Here is an 11,891-nt window from a genome sequence, read left to right as displayed (position 1 = left end):
TTTGCCTCTTCAGTGTATAATGTACCTTTTCTGAGTAACTAGAAAAGCTAACATCCTGAAATTTGGGATTGTTCTTAAGAATTACTTGTATTGTATGTTAACCAGGGACCTAGAAACGACGGAGAGGCTCCGTCCCCGCCGCAGCTACAGTGGTCCACAACCCCACGACGACCACCGCAGTCCACTTCACCCCTCCGCCGCCCCACACCGAACCCAGAGTTATTGTGCGATTCGGACCACGGTGGACCCTCAGGGAACATCTCACACCAGACAAGTGTAACTCCTATGTTTGCGTGGTAGAGTAATGGTGGTGTACGCGTACATGGAGAACTTGTTTGCGCAGCAATCGCTGACATAGTGTAACTGAGGCGGAATAAGGGGAACCAGCCCGCATTCGCGGAGGCAGATGGAAAACCGCCTAAAAACCATCCACAGACTGGCCGGTTCACCGGACCTCGGCACAAATCCGCAGGGCGGATTCGTGCCCGGAACTAGGCGCTCCTTCCCATTCGTAAAGCTGTGCGTTAAATCGGACGGCCAACCGGGAGGGCCTAAGAATTAGTTACTGAATAATCCTGTGCAGCACCTTTCTATGATCTTTTCTCCGAGAAAAGTTCTCTATTAAAGTTTGAAAAAAATAGAGCAGTCCCAGGTAACACAAAACTGAAAATTAATTTCAAAGCAACTATCACCTTAAACTAAAATCTGTTCCACACGTTTTATTTGCCTCTTATGCAGATACAAACCATGAAATTCGAATTTTATTGCTTGGTTAGTTTAGGAGAAAATGTACATTAAAAAAACAATAGTAATTAAAAATGGAAATCCTTATGAAATGTAGCTCGATTCGCATTTACAAACAAAAATTGCACAGAATAGTAAGCATTATGTTGTACACAGTAAGCCTAAGTTTTACTATTTTAGCTGTAATATTTTTGGAGATATATGTATTTAAGTGCAAGACATTTTGCCCTACGTCGGTCCTTAAAGTTTGCACACCACTGTATATGCTGGTAACAGCTTGATTGTATCTAGGTACCGCTTGAGAAATAGGGATCGTTCGAAATCGGAATGGGCAAATACAATTAAAAAATTTTGGTAAACATTTTTGGAATTCAGTGATCAATTAATTGTTATATTTAGATTAAAGTTCAGTCTTGATCACGTTATGTCTGCAGCGAGGAGAGCTCCACCTACCAACCCAAGGGAGCCAATGGGTCTGATGATGGTTTTATAGAAAAAACCGAAACCGGTTACTCATTAAAACAGACATAACGTGATCAAGACTGAACTTTAATCTAAATATAACAATTAAAAAAGTAGCTCCTGTGGGTTATTATTATTACTGTTATTATGACAGTAGGGGCAACGGCCTTGCCGCAGTGGACACACCGGTTCCCGTCAGGTCACCGAAGTTAAGCGCTGTCGGTCGTGGCCGGCACTTGGATGGGTGACCATCCGGGCCGCCGTGCACTGTTGTCATTTTTCGGGATGCACTCAGCCTCGTTATGCCAATTGAGGAGCTACTCGACCGAATAGCAGCGGCTCCGGTCAAAGAAAACCATCATAACGACCGGGAGAGGGGTGTGCTGCCCACATGCCCCTCCTATCCGCATCCTCATCTGAGGATGATACGGCGGTCGGATGGTCCCGATGGGCCAGTTGTGGCCTGAAGACGGAGTGCATTATTATGACAGTATACATTTCATGCAGAAATAGAAGTTTTTGAAATGTGATGGTGTAGAAGAATGCTGAACATTAGAAGGGTGGATCGTGTGACAAATGAGATGTACTGAATGGAATTATGGAAGATAGCAGTTTATGACACAACTTGAATGAAAGGAGGGATATGTTGATAGGACACGTCTTGAGACATCCGGGAACTGTCAGTTTGGTAATGGAAAGAATTGTGGGGGTCAAGACTGTAGAGGGAGAGCAAGGATTAAATCAAGTAAGCGTCAAATATATGTATGTGGCAGTAGTTATGGAGAGATGAAGACGCTTTCACAAGATAGACTAGTATGGGGAGCTGCATCAAACAAGACTTCAGACTGAAGATCACAACAACCTTTAAAAGCGGTGGTCAAACCAAGCAGAATATGACAGGTCGACATACTCTACTGGACATTAAAATTGCTACACGAGGAAGATGACGTGCTACAGACGCGAAATTTAACGACAGGAAGAAGATGCTGTGATATGCAAACGATTAGCTTTTCATAGCATTCACACAAGGTTGGCGCCAGTGGCGACACCTACAACGTGCTGACATGAGGAAAGTTTCCAACCGATTTCTCATACACAAACAGCAGTTGACCGGCGTTGCCTGGTGAAACGTTGTTGTGATGCCTCGTGTAAGGAGGAGAAATGCGTACCATCACGTTTCCGACTTCGATAAAGATCGGATTGTAGCGTATCGCGATTGTGGTCTATCGTATCGCGACATTGGTGCTCGCGTTGGTTTTAAGTCCAATGACTGTTAGGAGAATATGGAATCGGTGGGTTCAGGAGGGTAATACGGAACGCCGTGCTGGATCCCAAGGCCTCGTATCACTGGCAGCCGAGATGACAGGCATCTTATCCACGTGGCTGTAACGGATCGTGCAGCCACGTCTTGATCCCTGAGTCAACAGTTGGGGACGTTTGCAAGACAACAACCATCTGCACGAACAGTTCGACGACGTTTGCAGCAGCATGGACTATCAGCTCGGAGACTATGGCTGCGGTTACCCTCGACGCTGCATCACAGACAGGAGCACCTACGATGGTGTACTCAACGACGAACCTGGGTGCACGAATGGCAAAACGTCATTTTTTCGGATGAATCCAGGTTCTGTTTACAGCATCATGATGGTCGCATGCGTATTTGGCGACATCGCGGTGAACGCACATTGGAAGCGTGTATTCGTCATCGCCATACTGGCGTTTCACCCGGCGTGATGGTATGGGGTGCCATTAGTTACACGTCTCGGTAACCTCTTGTTCGCATTGACTGCACTTTGAACAATGGACGTTCCATTTCATATGTGTTACGACCCGTGGCTCTACCCTTCATTCGATCCCTGCGAAACCCTACATTTCAGCAGGATAATGCACCACTGCATGTTGCAGGTCCTGTACGGGCTCTAGTATGATAAAAAAAATTAGGTTAAATATATTTGAATTTTTTTTCAATTTTAATCTGATATACTAGAATGTTGTGTTCCCAGTTTGGCACAGCTTTGCCACAGGAAACACGAAAGCGGTCGAAGACGTCCGCCTTCTGGTCGGCTCCTGATCGTTGTCAGAAGGAGGCTAGTTTTTGATTACGCAAAGGCTTCTATTATTTGGAAAAGAACAACCCGGATTTCTTTACGTAATCAGTATGCAATTTATAATCACATAAGGGACCTTTAACAATGAACAATAAAAAAATGCATTTGCAAATGAAATCATTAATAAATGGGGCAGCTATGAGTTGTATAGAAGACAAGGAGCGGCCTTCTGTCTACGACCAGGATGCCGCAGTATTCTCTGCTGTAGTAAAGGCCGTTTGATATTTACAAAAATAATATGACATGGAGGTAAAAAAAATAAAGGAAAAGAATAGAATAAGAAATCTGGTAAACACTAAATATATTCAAACAATTCTCACTAGCAAATTAGGGATTATTTATAAACAGTATAACTTACATAAGTACTTTTCTAACTGTATGGTGCGATCAGATTTCAGCCTGCCCTGTGCTGTCTCCTTGGTTCACGTTTTTGTCACAAATTACAGTGATTACTTTTCTCCTTCGATAAAGACAATTCTTGCACCGTTCAACACCTTCATAACAATAACTTGCCGATTTACAGATTCGAACATAAATTACTTGAATTTTATTGATTAATAATGTTGTCTGCACGCTGGCAAGACCGCTCACTTTTATAGCTTAAAGTCGACCTTCTTTACGTTTTCATATTAGAAGCAGAGGTACATAAAATATGAAGATCTACAAAAGTTTTTACTGTCATCTTTTAATTAGATCGAAGCGGAACGTTCAGTTCAGCTTCTGTTAAAATGTCCCTTTGACTGCGCAATCGATGTATTAGCGTCCGCGCTAGATGCGCATCTTTACAGTTACGTAAATTATATAAAACAAATGTCTTTCAAAGAATAGGTCTCATCCCATAAGTTGATCATTTAATATACAGATAGATGAATGCCTTTCCAAGGGTACTCACAGCTTTCATACAACGGAAATCCCAATAATATTACAGGGCCTTTCTGGATACAGAAAATGTTCGACTGCTGCCCTGGCCAGCACATCCTCCAGATCTCTCACCAACTGAAAACGTCTGGTCAATGGTGGCCGAGCAACTGGCTCGTCACAATACGCCAGTCACTACTCTTGATGAACTGTGGTATGGTGTTGAAGCTGCATTGGCAGCTGTACATGTACGCGCCATCCAATGCCCGGGCGTATCAAGGCCGTTATTACGGCCAGAGGTGGTTGTTCTGGGCACTGATTTCTCAGGATCTACGCACTCAAATTGCGTGAAAATGTAATCACATGTCAGCTCTAGTATAATATATTTGTCCAATGAACATCCGTTTATCATCTGCATTTCTTCTTGGTGTAGCAATTTTAATGGCCAGTAGTGTATGTTTCGTTCCGAATATTGTCGCTCGGTATGAAGGCTATGTACATCATAGAAATAGGGAACCACCTGACAGTTGTGTCCAAGGTAATTCTATTGATGCATTCTTGATCCGTGTACTTTCTGCTGCAGTAGTACGCCTCTAAGCAAAAGAACTTCTCGATCCCTAGTTTACGCCCACTGGCTGTCATGCCGAGAGAAGTGAGCAGTCGTCAGCCTAGCCTCACGTCGCTGGTGACAGCGACAGCGACAGCGGAGGGCGGCGACAGTTCGGGCGCGCTCGACAGCTTCCGCCGGCTTCCGGGCGGCGGTCGGCGGCGGGCGTCGCGCGGCGTCGCGGCGCCGCCGGCAGACAGCAACACCTGCAGCGACCGCGGCCGCGACAGGACCTGCTGCACCCCTTCCGGTGAGTCCACGTGGCGGCCACGCCGCGCGCTAGCTCCAGCTGCGCCTAACACACGTCTCTTTCCACCGCCTCGTAAAGCCTGCGTCGTCTGTTTTAACGCGCCGATACAACATTACTCCGCTGTTGTGGAGGGATCCCTCGACACGTTATCCGAACAACGGATACGATGTGGCCAGATGCTGAGTTTGCTGTCTTCGGCTATTGACAACCCTGTACGTTTCAAGTCTTCCGTACAATTTTGCAAATGTTCTTGTTCCTGAAGCCAGCGCAGCTGACTGTTAATACTCTTTGGCCGCGGATGGACTAAATTTCCGATTTCATTCACATGGCAATATTTCATGGAACACGTGCGGTAGTTAATCGACCAGAGTATGCGAGAAGTCGGGATTTTCAGTCGACCTACCCGCGAAACATTTAAAACATTGTGCGAGGACAGTACACTACCGAGTATCCTTATGATTTGGAGGCAATATTCTTATACGATAAGCTGTTCAGGCTTCTGGTAGAACCTGTCTCCAGAACAGTTATTTACTTCTGACCACACTGATGTTAGATATCAGCAATCCAGTAGGAACACTAGAAAAGCCTTTCCCTTCTGCTTGCAGAAGAGCATGTGTGACCTTCGTCAATAAAAAATTCAAGGGCACTTTATAAATATCTGCTTGTAGACCTAATTGAAACCAGAGCGATAATCTACGTCAGACCTTTATTCTTAAGCGTCGTTATAAGTTTTTTCTGAAGTGTCATCCTACCAGGAAGATTACTTCTCATTTTTCTCCCCCAGTAGTACTTCTTTGGTAAACCTTGTACCTCATTTGACTTCTACTAGGAGGAATTGAGGCAGTCGTGATAGATGCTTTCAAGGCAATCGTAAACTATGTCCTACAGTCACTTATGAAGATGATTAAATATTAATACGAAGCGTATCAGAAATTCAGACAAGAGTTTCTCAAGTAATTAAGAGACACGAGATATCCCTGAAGCCAGGATGCAGTAACTAGTTACTAGATTTCACTTTCTGAGATCGACAAGTTCTCATATAAAATGTTACGGAAGCCGTGTTACAGAGTTGTTCCAGCTGTTAATAATAATGGCATACAACAAGTGGGGAAGCACAGCGATTAAGGACTGTGAGTCGTATTCACGAAGAGGTACCTTAATATCCCTATTCGACCTCCTGATTCAAATTATTTGGAAGGTTTCGTTAATTAGTATGGATGAATGGCGATAAGATTCATTGTCCAATGCCTATTTCTTCCTCCAAAACTTCACTACTAATTCGAATGACCTCAATGTCAGCGGAACATATCTCCTTCTTTTACTTTCCTAATATTATAATCATGCAACTCCCGCTACTTTTTGTCACTGATGGAGTCATTAGGACTGTAATATGGCATTTCTGTCTTCGTATGACCACAATGATGAGAAGATAACTGTAGGACCTGCAACGCGAACGAATATTTTCTCAAGTCTGTAGCAAAATATCTATAAAATCACGTAATTTATTCACGTATTGTATCCGCAGAATATGTGTGGCACAGCACATGCCATTCGTACTCAATCATCTCTTAGGTCTAAGTTCCATCGTACTAAATCTTTCTCCTCCCAATAACTGACATCAATTTTCTTTGTGCTAGATAAGAACTAGGAAGAGCTAGCTATTATCGACGCGATGGTCTTATTGACAGATCCACACTCAGCATAAATTTTGATGCATGCTCAGTTTTGAGGCATTTAAGATAAGATATTCTGATGGATCCATTCGTCCAACATCTCGAATTAAATTTCTTTATGAAGCTGCTACAATGGCTGTATGGCAGAACTCAGTTTTCACGGGAAACTAACCTCTTCGTCACACCCACGTAAGGGTTAGCTGTAATTTGTGACTGCGCGTAATCCGTTAGGCGCCTTCGCATAGGTGGGAAAACAATACTACCCCATGTTTTGAGGTGTCAGTACTGCTTTAAAACTAATATTGAACTGAAAATTTAGCAGTAGATAGAATTCGGCAAATTTTCATGGATGAGGACGTAGGTCGTAGCAAATTCAGCGTCTGGTGTAGAATGAGGAAGACTAGATGATTTCCTAGCCATCATACAAAGAAATGATGTAGTTTATAAGGTCAGTAACCCTAAGACAATGTTATACATAAAAATTTCTAGATTCTGTAATAAGAAGGAAAAAGGAAGACGAGAGTTTAACATCCCGTCGACAGCGTGGTCGTTAGAGACGGAGCACAAGGTTGCATTACGAAAGGAAATCGGCCGCGTCTTTTTCAAAGGAACCACCCCGACTTTTGTGTGGAGCGATTTAGGGAAATCACAGAAAACCTAAATCTGGATTGCCGGAAGGTGACCTGAATCATCGTCCTCCCAATCGCAAGTCCAGTAAGTTAACTACTGCGCCACCTCGTCCGGTGGTACTCTAATCACAAAGATTCGCACCGGAACATCAATACGTAAATTAAAAGAGCTGATTGTGTAACACAGCAGAACTCATGATAAACCACGGAAGTCAGTCACACAAGTCATATACTTCGCAGTGACAGGTCGAAGACATATAAGGTGGAAGCACTTTTAAAGTCCTGTTAGTGGGGAAAGGAAACTTCAGACTCTAAGTCAGCGGACGAAATCTGAGACAGTGGGTCATCTGTGAAAAAGGAATAAAATACGTCTCTCTGGAGACCTAAACTTTATCACACTGGGATTTTCACCAAATACAATTGACTGAATATATGCTAAATGTTCAAAGAAGAACTGCATAATATTTGCAGGTCTTAGCTTTGTTTATTTTTCCGCAGAAGAGCGTCAAAGGCATCCTCAACTATCACTGATGAAAGAAAGCACAACCAAGTCGTTACGTGCACCGCAACAAATGGTATCGAAAACAGAACCGTAGACTGTATTTCTATGCAAAAAAACTTCATCGTTTAAGGACCACGTTGGTACCGTTACAGCAGCTCGTTGCTCTTCAGGATTGAAAGCACGGTGTTCCTCCCCACACTCTACTCAAGAATGGAATAGGAAGGGGAATAATTACGACTGGTCTGCCACGTACCTTCCATTGTATGATGACCTCCGGGATATGGTTCAAATGGCTCAGAGCACTATGGGACTTAACATCTGAGGTCATCAGTCCCCTAGAACTTAGAACTACTTAAACCTAACTAACCTAAGGACATCACATACATCCATGCCCGCGGCAGGATTCGAACCTGCGACTATAGCGGTCGCGCGGTTCCAGACTGAAGCGCCTAGAACCGCTCGGCCACTCCGGCCGCCTCCTCCGGGATAATTAAGTAAATTTAAACGGATAATGTGATATGTCACTAGACGACTGACGGAGCTAGAGAAGTGGAAGAGGACAAGACATTGGCCGTTTAATGCCTCTGGAGTAGGACTAAGCTGAGGCAATTAACAACCCTGTTCCTGGAATAGAAAATAGGCCCAAAAGAAAACAGGAGGAATACTACAAGTCACCCTCCGCGGCTCCGTAAGAGATCCATTTGAAAAGTGAGCTATTTATGAAGAGACGGACCCGGCCGTTTAAATCACCGTCTCCGCCACTGGCGCCCTCAGTTTGTCTCCAGCGACGCGTGTCGGGCTGGACGTGAGAGTGTGAACTCGCTGCCGGAGTTTCGGTGGCGCCACGCCGGGCCCAACTTCTCACGGCTGTCCCTGGTAAACGACAGCTGACTGCTTTTGTGTGCGCGCGGCGCGCCGCGCCATGCCAAGAATTCGCGCTCCGGCTTTAAATACCTCCGGAGCGGTTCGCGAGGGGCTCTTCTCTTGTTGCCGTGCGCAGTTCAATGCCCGTGCGAAGCAGCCAGACTCGAGAATACGTTCAACGAACGATGGTACTTCACCGCGATGGTTACAAGAGATCTCGAAGAACTCTCGATGTGCTCTCGTCTTCTTGAGAAAGTAACTTTAATAATTTTACAACTGTAAATTACAAATTCAAATGTCACGTAAGCCTTTACTTCTTTTACGAAAAGTAAATGACGGAAATAAAAGCACGAGTGATTACACAACAATCAGAAAATGATGGGAGCTACTGCCTAGCAAAAAATTCTGCATTATCGCATCGCGACAACCTTGAGGGAGCTGGTTACCTGCAAAAACAAGTCCTGGAAATTGTATGTACAGATGACACAAAACATTAGGATCGCTGCCCACTGTAAGATTGAAAGGTACACTACTGGCCATTAAAATTGCTACACCAAGAAGAAATGCAGATGATATACGGGTATTCATTGGACAAATATGTTATACTAGAACTGACATGTGATTACATTTTCACGCAATTTGGGTGCATAGATCCTGAGAAATCAGTACCCAGAACAACCACCTCTGGCCGTAATAACGGCCTTGATACGCCTGGGCATTGAGTCAAACAGAGCTAAGATGGCGTGTACTGGTACAAATGCGCATGCAGCTTCAACACGATACCACACTTCATCAACATTAGTGACTGGCGTATTGTGACGAGCCAGCTGCTCGACCACCATTGACCAGACGTTTTCAGTTGGTGAGAGATCTGGAGAATGTGCTGGCCAGGGCAGCAGTCGAACATTTTCTGTATCCAGAAAGGCCCGTACAGGACCTGCAACATGCGGTCGTGCATTATCCTGTTGAAATGTAGGTTTTCGCAGGGATCGAATGAAGGGTAGAGCCACGGGTCGTAACACATCTGAAATGGAACGTCCACTGTTCAGAGTGCTGTCAATGCGAACAAGAGGTGAGTGAGACGTGTAACCAATGGCACCCCATACCATCACGCCCGGTGATACGCCAGTATGGCGATGACGAATACATGCTTCCAATGTGCGTTCACCGCTATGTCGCCAAACACGGATGCGACCATCATGATGCTGTAAACAGAACCTGGATTCATCCGAAAAAATGACGTTTTGCCATTCGTGCACCCTGGTTCGTCGTTGAGTACACCATCGCAGGTTGAGTACACCATCGCAGGCACTCCTGTCTGTGATGCAGCGTCAAGGGTAGCTGCAGCCATGGTCTCCGAGCTGATAGTCCATGCTGCTGCAAACGTCGTCAAACTGTTCGTCCAGATGGTTGTTGTCTTGCAAACGTCCCCATCTGTTGACTCAGGGATCGAGACGTGGCTGCACGATCCGTTACGGCCATGCGGATAAGATGCCTGTCATCTCGACTGCTAGTGAGACGAGGCCGTTGGGATCCAGCACGGCGTTCCGTATTATGCCCCTGAACCCACCGATTCCCTATTCTGCTAACAGTCATTGGATTTCGACCAACACGAGCTGCAATGTCGCCATACGATAAACCGCAATCGCGATAGGCTACAATCCGACCTTTATCAAAGTCAGAAACGTGATGGTACGCATTTCTCCTCCTTACACGAGGCATCACAACAACGTTTCACCAGGCAACGCCGGTCAACTGCTGTTTGTGTATGAGAAATCAGTTGGAAACTTTCCTCATGTCAGCACGTTGTAGGAGTCGCCACCGACGCCAACCTTGTGTGAATGCTGTGAAAAGCTAATCATTTGCATATCACAGCATCTTCTTCCTGTCGGTTAAATTTCGCGTCTCGAGACGAATGAGGAATCATCCAGGGAAGATACGAGCCACAAAAGGGAAATCCACAAACGTATGCGACTTTGAAACGAGCAGACTGTTACGGCTTCGCGCCTGGGAATGAGCATCTGGGAAACGGCGATATTAGTTGGTTCTTCACAAGCAAATTTCTACGGAAAGCGGTTGAAGGAAGTTCAGACCACGAGTAGGCGACAAGTTGCTGGACGTCCACGTACTAGCACAGATCGTGGAGGGCGGACGCTTGCCCTCTATGTGAGGCAGGATAGGAGGCACTCTGTGGGAAATCTGACGACAGAGTACAATGTCGATGCTAGTCAAGAGGTGGAAAATTTTCCAAACTAATAGCCAATGAACCTAGTGCAGAATCAACACGAACGACAGCAAGAGACGCTTGACCAGCTTTTAAATCAACATCAGTCAATCCAAAATCATCACAGCCACCACTACTGATGGACCAAATAGAATATCAAAAATCCTAGCGGTATCAACATTGACAACACAGTGTCCCTACATATAAAACAGTCTTTTAGAAACACTGAAGGAAAAAATCACAACACCAAAGCATAATTAATGTAGAGTCTAGGTAACATATTTAAGTGAATAACATTGCAAGGTCACCAGTAAATGTAACCGCAAGATAAGCCATTGAAACTGTGAAATGCTGGTAGATTAATAACCACTGTTACCGCCGGAATGTTGCACGCAAGCATGCAAGCGTGCATGCATAGTGTTGTACCAGTGAAACTTCGTGGCAGATTAAAACTGTGTGCGGGACCGAGACTCGAACTCGGGACCTTTGCCTTTCGCGGGCACGTGCTCTACCATCTGAGCTACCCAAGCACGACTCACGCCCCGTCCTCACAGCTTTACTTCTGCCAGTACCTCGTCTCCTACCTTTCAAACTTTACAGAAGCTCTCCTGCGAATCTTGCAGAACAATATCCTTTCTTTCAGGAGTGCTAGTTCAGCAAAGTTCGCCGGAGAGCTTCTGTAAAGTTTGGAAGGTAGGAGACGAGGTACTGACAGAAGTAAAGCTGTGAGGACGGGGCGTGAGTCGTGCTTGGGTAGCTCAGATGATACAGCACTTGCCCGCGAAAGGCAAAGGTCCTGAGTTCGAGTCTCGGTCCGGCACACAGTTTTAATATGCCAGTAAGTTTCATATCAGAGCACACTCCGCTGCAGAGTGAAAATCTCATTCTCTTGTACCAGTGCCGGATGTCGGTTTCTGGGACCCAGTTCCATGCCTGTTGGTCTTGGTCGTTCAATACAGGGACGGTTAAT

The 11,891-nt window shown here is 45.2% G+C and overlaps 1 protein-coding gene and 1 pseudogene across 2 annotated transcripts in view; both read left to right on the top strand.

Annotated features, from left to right (window-relative positions):
- The first annotated feature begins 1,364 nt into the window (after positions 1 to 1,364).
- LOC126421385 (5S ribosomal RNA) lies at positions 1,365 to 1,482 on the top strand (annotated as a pseudogene).
- Positions 1,483 to 4,916: 3,434 nt separating this feature from the next.
- LOC126414772 (probable basic-leucine zipper transcription factor N) overlaps positions 4,917 to 11,891 on the top strand; it is a 409,868-nt gene continuing 402,893 nt past the window's right edge. For both annotated transcript variants that reach the window (XM_050083381.1, XM_050083380.1), the window contains exon 1: positions 4,917 to 5,029. The gene's annotated coding sequence lies outside the window, so the exon portion shown is untranslated. The remainder of the gene's footprint in view (positions 5,030 to 11,891) is intronic.

The sequence above is a fragment of the Schistocerca serialis genome, chromosome 1 (genome assembly GCF_023864345.2).
Source record: "Schistocerca serialis cubense isolate TAMUIC-IGC-003099 chromosome 1, iqSchSeri2.2, whole genome shotgun sequence".
Lineage (NCBI taxonomy): Eukaryota > Metazoa > Arthropoda > Insecta > Orthoptera > Acrididae > Schistocerca > Schistocerca serialis.
The sequence above is the reverse complement of the archived record's forward strand: the minus strand, read 5'-3'. Positions and strand labels throughout refer to the sequence as shown.